This window comes from Ailuropoda melanoleuca, chromosome 16, assembly GCF_002007445.2.
Source record: "Ailuropoda melanoleuca isolate Jingjing chromosome 16, ASM200744v2, whole genome shotgun sequence".
Lineage (NCBI taxonomy): Eukaryota > Metazoa > Chordata > Mammalia > Carnivora > Ursidae > Ailuropoda > Ailuropoda melanoleuca.
The window spans coordinates 43,668,719-43,680,684 of NC_048233.1; the positions used below are offsets into that span (position 1 = coordinate 43,668,719).

The window sequence follows — 11,966 nt, forward strand, 5'->3', positions numbered from 1 at the left end:
AGGTTAGGGTTGGAGGAGAGAAAGGAAAGGAGGGAGGGAGGGAGGGGGCCGTGTTTGGATGGAACAAGTGTTGGTGCAGGCGCGTTTCCTCTAATCGCCTGCTTTGGTGCCCGGGTGTGAAAGTGAAGGAGCGTGCGCTGGCAGCCCCGTGCCTGGCGCATCTCGTGGGGGTGCGGCCTGGGACGTGTTCTGCATACTTGCACTGACCTGGGTGCGTTACCACAAGCTGCGGCACACTTGGGCAGAGATGGGCGTGTTGACCTTGACCTTCCTGTGCGTGTGCAGAGGCCCACAGGTGTGCACATGCAGTTGGTACCAAGCACACTGACACGATGGGCTCCCGCCTGGGCTGTTTCTGACCAAAGAGGGGAACCCCACGACTTGCCTGTGCCTGGGACCCCTCGGGGTGTCTCGCAGCTGAGGGGCAGGAACCCCCACACCCCTAGAACCACAGGTCAGGGTGGCAGCTGGCAGGAAGGGGAGAAAGGGAAACGAGAGGAGGGGCCGCTTCGCCAACACCTGTGAAGGTTCTGCGTTATATATGCAAATGTCCTCATTAGAGATGCAGAGCGCTTCCCCGAGCTAATCACGGCTGCCGCCGAGTCTGCGTGGCAGCGCCGAGCAGAAGGAGACTGCGGGCTGGCGGGGAGGGTGGGGGCGGGACCGCCGCCCTCTGGCTGAGCAGTGCCGGGACCCTCATTCCCCAACACCGGTCCTGGGCTGTCCGGAGGAGCGGCGGTGAGCCCAGGGGAAGAGCGAAGGCCATGGGCAGGCAGCTCTGGCTGAGCAGCCCCCCACCCCCACCCTGGATCAGGCCTTGCCGGCGGGTCTTGGAAGACGGCTGCGGCCAAATGCACACCACACCCCCACCCCCACCTCTCCGCGCAACCAAGCCCAAGAGGCCCGCAACCTCTGGACCTTGGAGCGGGGAGCCTGGTGGACACTACTGGCCCAGCCTGACACGGACCTCCGCACAGCCCGCTTCCTAGGCCTCCGTTCTCCCTTCTGCCGGCTCTCTGGGAAAAACAGTCTCCTTGTACTCTTTTCCTGTCACCTCAACCATAGAGAAAGGGGCCTGATGCCAGTGGCTGTTGCCTCTCGGCCCATTGGACATCCATTTATAGAGCAGCCATTCCTTGGGGCTGCCTTGTGCTTTTTCAACCTCACTGCCACCAACACGGCACCAGAGACAAACAAACACGCACACACAGTCAACTCACACACACCCGCAGAAACATACAATCACTCCTCCTCACTGGGCCACACACTGCCCTGTTTATATTAACTTGCCCTTAGACACACACCCACACTTCAACAGTCCTGCCAGCCTCTGCTGTCCTTGAGCATCACCCCATTTGGGGGACAGTCTACAGAGACCTCCCCTGCCCTACCCCCCACCTCTCCTTTCTTCACTTCTCCCTCCCCTTCCCGCCCTCCTCCCTGGGCACCCGTTTGCCAGGGTTATTTATAGAAGCAAGCGATAAATTCAGTGTGTTTCTCGGCGCGCAAAGCTATAAATAATGGCACAGATCATTAAACCCCGAGAGCAGGCCCAGCCGCCCCACAAACAAGATGAAGTACAAACCACCACGTGAGAGGGAGAGAGGGAGGCACAAGGCAGAGCCCCAGACCCAGGCCGGTGGGCTCCAGCCTGCACCCTGCAGCCTGTCCCAGTGAACTTGGGTCTCCAAAGGGCCTGCCTGGGTGGGCGCTCGGGAGGGGAGAAAGCAGAGCTGGGCCTGGGCTTGCAGGCTCTTGGACGGGCTCACCCCCACCAAACTGCCACACCCTCCACCCCTCCCCTTTTCACCCTCTCACCACCCCCCTGCTTCTCTTTCCACTTCCCTCACTGGGTTTTCATCTTTCCTCTATTTTCTCCTTCCAGATTGCTCCTCTTTCCATCTTTCCCTTCATCTCTCTATTCTCCCTCTTTCCTTTACCTTCTGCCCCTCACCTCATCCTCTCCATGCACTGTTCTCCCCAGCCCTTCCTCCCCTCACCCCAAGCCCCCAGGCTCCAGGAGGGGCCCTGATCCCACCAAGGAGCCCTCAGAGGCAGAAAGTCCCCTGTCAGCAGAATGCGAGCTGGCTGCTGATTCAGTGTCTGTAATCTCCCAGGCGGAGGCAGCCGTGGCAGGGGGGCAGGGAGGGGGACAGCGAAGATGGATGAGGAATAGAAGAACAAAATGGCACGGACACCGGGGACAGGCTCCAGGCTGAGAGGGGTTCTGGGGAGTGGAACCAGGGCCCCAAGCTTCAACCCAACCCCACCACCTCTAGCTGGTCAGTCAAGTGAAGGAAGTGCTTTCTGGGTACAGAGATGGCGCCATGGGGAAGATAAGGCAAATGGGAAGGAGGAGAGGGGACCGGGCAGAGGCAGCCCCGTGCCTGGCGCATCTCGTGGGGGTGCGGCCTGGGACGTGTTCTGCATACTTGCACTGACCTGGGTGCAGGTCAGCTGGAGGAATCAGAGAAAGAGGGGTCAGAAGAAAGCCAAGAAAAAAAGGGGCATTGATAGAGGGATGACCCTACCCAGTCCCACCCATCCCAGGTTAGTGCGGACCCCTGAGCAGCCATATTGTGCTCCTGAGTCCAGGCCGCGGTGTGGAAGGTTTGGGGGTCCTGACCATGGCTAGCGCAACCCTCCCTCCTTCTCTTTTAGGAAGTACCTCTACCCTTTGGTTGACCCAACCTGACTCAAGCCTGTTTCGTGGAGGTCTCCCTCAGCCACCACTCAGGTCACCTACAACCTGGTGTCCTTCCCCCACTGGGAGGTCTTACCACTCGGTTTCAGTTTGAGCTGCTCTCTCGGGAGGGCAGAACCTATGTCCAATATACACCAAACGGGGTCCCAGAATACCAAGCGGTGTTCAACTCTTTGAGGTCTAGTCAACCCCAGGGACGGTAGTCAGTTCTCTCCCGCTCCCATGACGTCAGGCAAATAGACTTCACATGGGGCAACGGGAATCAAACTCAACATCAACCAGAACCTGCTGGTGCTGAGGGTGGGGAGACGGCAGGACGGGGCAGGTACATCCTCTGACAGTTAAGGGGGAGCCCCACGGGCCTGAGCAAGGTGCAGCCTGGCCTTGTGGCCAGGGGTGGACAAGAGAGCCTTGGAGCCTTCCGCGCCGGTCCCTGCCCTCTATACCCCATGGCCAAAGCGGCCATCTGCTCCCACTCGCTCCCCTGTCGGCCGCTTTGATGCAGAGCTCGGTTATTTGCCAGGGGATTTATAGTAGGAGCCAGGACAGCAGCTAAATCCCCCAGCCACCGAGGTAAATCAGCTGCCGCGATGGGCCGGAACGAGGGAGCTGTCAGGCCGGGAGGCGGCACAGCAGGGCTGGAGAGGAAAACACTTGTCCCTGCTCCCTGGGGGCAGCAGCCAATAAATCCCCGCAGGCACCGATTAGGGCTGGCGGCCTGACCAAATCTGGAGGGCTGTCAGTGCTGCTGGCAGAGATTACACCCCAGTGGGCAGTGCCCGCAGGAACAGCCCGCAGCCCAGGGATGGGATGGACGTGAGAACCTCTCAGAAGAGCCGGGCTAGTAACAGTGGGTGTGCGAGCAAAGCCTGCCTTCCCAACAGCTGGGTGAAGGAGGGTCTCTAGAGCCAAACGCCTGGGCTCCGACCCTGGCTCTGCCACTTAGGAACTGCGCGACTGTGGGCAAGTTACTTACTTCCCTGTGCCTCAGTTTCCTCGCATGTGAAATGTGGATGAGAATAGTAGCTGCCTTGCAGTTTCTGCGGTGAGGACCTGAGGTGACACGGGCTGTTAGTAGTACTGTCACATAGAGTACGCTCTTGAGGCTAGGTTAGGTCCGATCTCATGCAGAGAAAGAAGGCACCAAATGACCTTTGGAGGAATCTGGGGCTGCCAAGAAGCTGTTTAAAGAAAGAGAGCTCTTATGGGGCATTTGGGGCATTAAGCGTCACACTCTCTGATTTCGGCTCAGGTCATGATCTCGGGGTCCTGGGATGGAGCCCCACACTGGGCTCCGTGCTCAGCGGGAAGTCTGCTTGAGATTCTCATTCTCTTCCTCTCCCTGTGCCCTTCCACACACCCCCCCCGCCCCATCTCTTTTTCTCTAAAATAAATCTTTAAAGAAAGAGGGCCCTCTTTTTTTATTATAATTTTTATTATGTTATGTTCGTCACCATACAGTATATCCTTAGTTTTTGATGCAGTGTTCCATGATTCATTGTTTGAGTGTAACACCCAGTGCTCCATGCAGAAAGAGGGCCCTCTTAAGCTCACTGGGAGAGAAAGTGAGAACACGCTCCCAGGGCCAGTATTGATGCCTGCAGTTAGGAGTACAGGCTCCCAAGTCAGGTCTGCATTCAAGTTCCAATGCTTATCACCTGTGAGACCTTAAATGAGCAAGTCATTTAACTTCTCTACACCTGACTGTCCTCATCTGTAAAATGGGGATGATAATACCTCACAGGGCTATTGAGAGGATTACACAATACACAAATGCATACATAAATTGCCTTATCCATAGTAAGTGCTCATTACATTTGAGTCTTGTTATTACTATCATTTCAGCAAGTGAATGAGGGCCACGCAGTGAACCCTAAATCCAAGCAGTGAAGTTGACAAGGAGAGAAAGAGGGGGCGGCATGGGGTACAGGCTGGCGGGGGGCAGGGGGGTGAATAAGGAGAAAGAGGGCCAGAATATGGCAGAGGAAGACAGAAGCAGGCAGGTAAGATGGGAGACTTGGAGGCAGAAAGAGAGAAAAGTGAATGGCACAGCGATGAGGTAAGGGGAGAGCTGGCAGGGGGCCCTACAGGGAGAGGAATGGATGGGGGGGTGCAGGATTGGATCCGGAGGGACAATGAATGGAGTCAGGGAAGAGGGAGAGGGCACGGGGCTGTAGGGAGTACTGAGGGGCAAGGGAAATGAGCAGTGGCTAGGAAAGGAGGGCGAAGCAAGCGGACCAGAGTACAGGCTGAGACAAAGGAGGAGGAGCCCTACCTGGAAAAGCAGGGAGCCAGAGCTGCTGGGACTGCGGGACTGCGGCGGCTCCGCAGCCCCTTCCCCGCTTTCATTTTCAGCTTGGCTCCCCCTGGCCCCCCTCCTGCACCCCTCCTGCCAGCCTCCACCTTCTCGCCCCAGGGCAGATGAGGTAGGAGGGAGGGTGAGGGGCTTGGACTCTGCTCACTGGGGGGTGAGAAGGGGAGGAAGGAAAGTGTCCCCAAAGCAGAACAGAACCCAGGGGTCCATGCCTCCTTCTGGCGGCCCCCCCATCAGTGGTGGAAAGAATTGCAAGAGTGGTAGCTAAAGCATTAGCACTTTGCGGTTTACTAAGTGTTCTGCGAGCCCTGAGCCTCACAGCAGTCCTTGTGATGTAGGCAATATTACCTCATTTATTATCAACCTTATCAAGCAATTATATAACGCTTACTACCCGCTAAGCACGTCACCTGTGTTAACCCTCTGATTCCTGGCAGCGGCCCTATTAGCCCCATTTTACAGATGACAAGCTGAGGCCCAGATCCTATGTCCCTCCGCCTTTGCCTCACCTCTGATCTCTCCTCTTTGCTTGACCTTTTTTTTTTTTAAAGATTTTATTTATTTATTTGACAGAGAGAGAGACAGCCAGAGAGAGAGGGAACACAAGCAGGGGGGAGTGGGAGAGGAAGAAGCAGGCTCATAGCAGAGGAGCCTGATGTGGGGCTCGATCCCATAACGCCGGGATCACGCCCTGAGCCGAAGGCAGATGCTTAACGACTGAGCCACCCAGGTGCCCCTGCTTGACCTTCTTTCTAATTCTCTCCTCTTCTCTTGTCCTCCCTTGATTCCCCTCTTCGGATCACGCTTCCTCACCAAACTTCAGACCGGATTTCTGCACACTCTATAGTCCCCCACCCCTACCCCCGGACCAGCAGGACCAGGTGTGACTGCATCTGATCGGCAGCGCCTTCGTTAGGGGACCCGTCATAGCAACCAAAAAGAAATCACGCCGTGGCTGAAGTGAAATGTGACAATATCTTCAGAGATGCCGTTTTCTCCCCCGCATTCCTGCCCAAAAGATCTGAGATGATCTACCGTCTCAGACACAGATATAACAGAGCATGAAAACACTCATGAAAGAGTAAGAAAGGAGAAACAAGGAGGCGGGGTAAGAAAATGTTCCAGGAAAGGAAACCTAAGGATGGAGACTTACCGCAGGGGAACCTGAATTTAGCCGTCAGTGTCCTAACACCGGAAATAAATCAGGTCGTGGCCTAAAACCTCCTCACCTACACCAGAAGTTCCCCCAAGTGTCCATCGGTCACGTGCTCAGCACCTACTGGGTGCCGCACGTCAACAGCGCCATCAACACCAAGGACACAACCTCTCTTTTCACCCCACAAGGTGGAAGCTGTGCCTCAGATGTGCTGGGCACAGCTGCTCGAGGAGAGCTGGGGGACTCAGCTGAAAGAGCTCGAGGGCAGTGGGGACTACAAAGGTCAGAGGCCATGGGACCCAGGGAGAGGCAGGGCCCACACAATGTTGTCCCAGAGCTGGGGAACCGCTGAGGTGTGTCCGTGATAGCCCTTGGATGGGGTTCCTGCCCCCCTCCCACTCAGCTCCCCCTCCCACTCCTGAGTGGCCTGTTTGGGTCGAAGTCCCTGCCTGTCCATCTATCTACCCACCTTCCATGTGATGCTGGTGATGGCTGCTCCTGGCTGCTTCTGCTCAGTGGCATATCAGCCTGGGGATCCAGAATAACTCAGATGAAAATAACACCCCCCATGGAAACAAAATCCGCCTCCCTGTTGGCATAATTTCCAGCCTGAGGGAGGAAGGAGCATAAGTTAGAAAGTGACAGAGGGCAGGGACATCCAGGGAGGAAAAACCTGGATCCCTGTTAAGGAAAACTCCAGATGTGCAGGGGTGGGGCTCCCTCCCACAATCACAAAAATGCTTCCCCTTCCCCAGCAGCCAGCAAAAAAGGGCCCACACCATGGGGCGTCTGGGTGGCTCAGTCAGTTAAGTGCCTGCCTGAGCCGTCAGGTCATGATCCCGGAGTCCCGGGCTCCGTGCTCAGCAACGAGTCTGCTTCTCCCTCTGCCCTTCATCCTGCTCGTGCTCTCGCTCTCGCTCAAATAAATAAAATCTTTAAAAAGGGGGGGGGCCTACACCTATCTATGCCTGTGTGTGAAATACATACATGTGAAACTTACAAGTTGGTTCTTAGGAAGGCTGACACCTGGCCCGACCAGTGCGGGAGGTTCCTAAGCAAGAAAGCCTCCAAGCATATGGCACTGGTGACATGCCCAGGGGCACCCACTCCAGGCCTTGAAACAGTCTGAGGGCGTTTTGAGTGGTTGATGAGACAAGAGACTACAGCACATTCCTGGGTGAGGGGGTGGGTCCAAGTGTTCACCAGCACGGACCAGCCATGCTGTTACTTGCTCAGCTGCCATGAAAAACTGACCTGATATCCCCCCCCCCTTTCCTGAAACAGTCTGTCCTCATCGGGGGCTCCTGTTTAAAAGAACCTGGAGTTAAGGCAGAAGTTCAGAAAACTTCCCACATCACAAAATTAGCTCATTCCCACGGTGAGGAAGGGAGGGACCACCCCCAGCTCTTCCCAAACCCAGGCACCACCCTCTCACCTTCAAAGTCTGACGGAGCTTCCAGTGAGTGCAGACAGACTAACAAGAGGACACACAGAGATGGGTCCCTCCCCGGTAGGCCAGGGAAACCAATAGAAGGCAAAGCCTTTCCTGGAAGCACGGCTTCCAATATACACATCTCACGGAACTCCCTTCCATGGTTCCCTGATGCATATAGAAGAAATCTGCATTCACATCAAAGTACTGATTCCACAAACGGGCACTTAAAGCCCCCTCAGGGCAGACCCAGAAGAAGCCCTGCAACTGCTCCTTCCTCCATCACTCACCCTCTCCCTGCTGCTGCTGGACCCCTTATGGTTCAAGGAACCTGCCCTGAACCCACGTGCTTCCAGCCCATTTGGCCCGGAGTGCCCTCTCCACCCTCTCCATCCTGGGGCTCCCAGATGCTCAACAAAGCTCTCCCCCATCATCCTCCAAGGCCAAATTCAAATCAGCTTCTCTCGCTCATGCAAGTTGTCTCCCTCCCCATGAAGCTGGGTCTCCCAGGTCTTGTTCCCCAGTGTGCCTAGTACTGAGAGGCAGTCTGGGTAATGTTTGTGGAATCGAACAAAGACCCCAAGCCTGTTCTCTGCCCAGCTTTCTTTTCTGTGGGAGACAGTCAGGGACACGAAGGTGGCAGCTGTCTCCAGAGCCCCACTCCAAGTCAGGGGCAGGGCCTCCAGGAGACAGAGGCTATGCGGGACCGGGAGATGCCGCCGGTGCCCCTGGGCTTCTGGACACTGTTGGGATGCAGGCTTCCGAGAGGCTTTGGGGCCATTAAACCAGTGGTGGTGGACTTCCTTTCTTTCTTTGGCTCCTTTTTCTCTATCTCCCAGTCTTTCTCAATCTTCATCATTCTCTTTTTTAATTTTAGAGGGGTGTTCCTTCCATCTGAGAGACACCTCCCCTTACAGCCTTGTTACTCGAAATGTGATCTGAGAACCAGCAGCATCAGCATCCCTGGAAACGTGCTAGAAATGCAAACTTTCAGGCCCCAGCCTAGATCTGGTCAATCCAATTCTCCAGCTTAACAAGATCCCCAGATGGTTCGCGCACACATTAAAGTTTGAAAGCACTCGTTTAAAACACCAGAAAGGCCAGGCCAGGGGCCCAACAGGGAAGCTGAATGCCTAAGACATCAATTCAGTCATTCCTTTATCCTTTTAATAAATATTTAATAAGCACCCACTGGGTGCAAAGTGCTGTGCTAGGCACGGGGGATAAAATGGGGAGTGATTCAGACCCAGGCCAGGCGCCCAAGCTGGAGAAGATGAGATCAATGTTTCCTCATCTGGTCATTCCAGCCCAGCTCCCTGGGTCAGGAACAGGGGTGCATTCAACAGGAGAATCTCTCAAGAGCCTGGGGTTCCTGAGGGAGCCTTCTCATCCCCCAATTCGAAGAAAGAGAGTCAGTTGGTGAGACAGAAGGGAAGGAGCTATGAGAACGAGGGAGAATGCTGAACAGGAAGAAACAGAGAAGATGGAAATGAGGAAAAGTGGGTCTAAGACAAACTCCTTGAATGTTCCTGGCCACTTCAGAGACACACACCATCTTACTTCTTGACCTCTCCGTTGACTACAACACCCCCCATCCCAACTGCAGGCAGATGGCCTCCCACAACAGGGGTCCTCAAGGGCTCTCCTGAAGGGGGAGGACAGCCCTAGCCCTCCAACACCCTCTACCCCAGGAGCTGAGAGGGGAGAAGAGAGGTCACACTGGGCAGGGGGACTGTTTTGAAGGGCACAGGACTAGTAAGCAGCACACAGACTTAGGAGATGGGGTGGGGGCTGTAGGTGAGAGACGGCTGTGTGGAGAATCTGCAGGGGGACAAGCAGGGAGGCCTGTCAGTGAGCTGCTGTGGTCAGCAGTGCAGGTGGGACAAAGAGTGTCTGGCTAAGACTGGGAGATGTGGTCAGATGTGGGGTATATTTGGTGATAAGGCTGACAGAACTTGCATATGGACTGAGTATGAGAGATGAGGGAAAGAGAATTAAAGATGACGGACCCTTAGGTGTGGGGCCCGAGCTACCTGGTGATAGGGTAATCTATGGTGATCTGGGGACACTTCTGGAAGAAAGTGTTGGAGCAGGGTTGGAGGGAAGGAAAGACCTAGGGCATAAAGTGGGGGAAGAAGAGAGTTCATGTTGGGGAGTCATAAGGCATGAAAGTGAAGAGATGGGAAAAGAACAGGAAAATTATTCAGGGATCCTTAGTTCAAGCTTCTTGAGGGCACAAACTGCATCATCTGTTTCTCCTGGGGCCCTCAGCGTCCTCCACTGCTATTCTGCACAGAGCAGGGATAATTGGGCCTCAGTAAACATTTGCTTCTCGTTGAGAAGTGGTCCAAAAGGCAGCGTGGGGTGATAGGAGAGCGCTCAACTACGTCTCAGGAGCCCTGGCCCCCCACTGACACAGGGACCTGAGACGAAACACTGTCCCTCAGGGCCTCAGTTTCCCTACTGGCAAAGCAGTCAAGGCAAACCGAGGTCAAGTCCTTTCTCACCCCAATTCTCTCTCCCTGGCTCTAAGACCAGATGCTGAGCTTTGGGAGCTCTCATTGGTCCTTGAGCAGGGGTGGCATCAGGTGGCCTGTCTGACTGGTGTGTGGAGTTTGGAGGGGAATAAAGTCGCGACCCAGTGAGTGCGCTGGGACTACCTGGATACAGGCCAGTGAGGAATGGCCTGTATCCCCAAATCTTTCTTGCTGTGCTGTCTCAGGATTTCGGCGGGGGGCGGGGGGGCCGGATTTTTGTTTTGTTTTTTTTTGCAATTCCACAACTTGTAAATATTGAAATCCTGGACTTCGTCATTGGATGTCCTCTATCTCCCATCTGCGTTCACTCCTCAGGGCATCTCGTTCAGTGTCAGTGATGACTCCCAAATTTGTGTCTCCAGCCTGACCCTCCCTATTGAACCCCAGCCCTGCGTATCCATCTGCCTACCAGACACCTCCACTCAGCATCTCAAACCTAACATATCCCACACTGACCCCTCCCAAAGCCAGCTCCTCCAGAGGCTGTCTCCATGGCAGTTCATGGTGGTGACTCCTTGGTTCTAGTCACTCAGGCCAAATCCCCGGTCTCACCCTGACTCCATTCTCTCTCTCTCACACCCTCCATCTGGCCCATCAGCAAATTCCTTGGCTCTCTCTGCAAAGTATAACCAGAATGTGACTAGTCGTCACCACCTCCACTGCCGTGTCAGTGGTCCAGGCCACCATCATCTCTGATCGGTGGCGGCCAGAGGCTCCTAACGGGTCTCCCTGCTCCTGCACTTGTTTGCTCAGTCTAGTCTCAGCAGAACAGTAAGAATTTTCTGTAGAAATACAAGGCAGATCATTTCATTCCCCCGCTCAAAACCCTCCAGTGAGTCATGGGCCTCCCTGGGACTCACTGGTCCCTACGCGGTCTGGCTGCGCTTGCCTCTCCGACCCATCACCTAGTCTCTTTTCTTACTCTCTGTGCTCAGGCCGCATCAGCCTCCTCACCGTTCCTGCAACATGCCAGACATGCTCTCAGGGCCGTCGCCCTTGCTGCTCCCTTTGTCAGGAAACCTCTTCCCCCAGAAATCTGCATGAGCACAGAGCATCTGGTGTCTGGCAGGCTCCACGTGCTGAGGCCCAAGCAGGGATAAGCAAGAGAGCGGAGAGGAAGGAGAGACAACGGAGGCTGGCTCCGCACAAGAAACAAAATGGCTCGTCTTGCTTGCTCTGCCTTCCTCCTTAGAGGGGACTGGCCCCGCTCTGGTTCCCCAGGAAGGACCCTACTTTCCGGCTGACCCTCAGAAGAGCAGCAAAGCTTGAGGACATCACGTCCGTCTGGTACTCCGTGGACCTCCTGACCCCGAATGTGGCAGTCCTCCCTGCCCGGCCCCTAAAGGGCGTAGGGAAGAATGGGGCTCTTCCAGTCGTTCACTCCTGACTACTGATTTCCACCATCACCCAAGTCAGGCCTGGGCGCATCAAGGCCACCCCACTCCCCACTTCTTACCCTATGCTCCCCTTCCCTCCTCTGCCCCTTCTTGCTGCTCCCGGTCATCGACCCCCATGAGCACCCACGTGGAGGCCGGCTGAGGGGTGGAGGCTGGCTGGTGAGGCCCCTGAGTCGTGGGGCGGGCAAGAGAGCTGAAGGGAAGGCCGTGGGAGCGCGAGGGTGCGGAGGCCCCAGGGGCGCGGAGGAGCTGGTGATCCCGAGAGAAGCCGCCAGGGCACCGGCCGGGAAAAGGGGGTCCCAGTCAGAGGCGGAAGCGGGGAGAGAAGCAAAAGGTGAGCGATGGCAGGAGCCGGAGACAGGAGGTGCGGCCGAGAGGGGAGTCCGAGCCGGCCCCGCCGGGAGAGCCGGGCACGCGGCGGCGGGA

The 11,966-nt window shown here is 55.9% G+C and overlaps 1 long non-coding RNA gene across 1 annotated transcript in view; it reads right to left on the reverse strand.

The window, feature by feature from the left end:
• The window catches only part of LOC117796660, a 32,000-nt gene extending 20,091 nt beyond the window's left edge, over positions 1-11,909 (reverse strand). The window contains exons 1-2 of the long non-coding RNA XR_004621231.1: positions 6,644-11,909; positions 3,681-3,885 (exon numbers count right to left, since the gene is read on the reverse strand). This is a non-coding gene — a long non-coding RNA (uncharacterized LOC117796660). The remainder of the gene's footprint in view (positions 1-3,680; positions 3,886-6,643) is intronic.
• Positions 11,910-11,966: the final 57 nt, after the last annotated feature.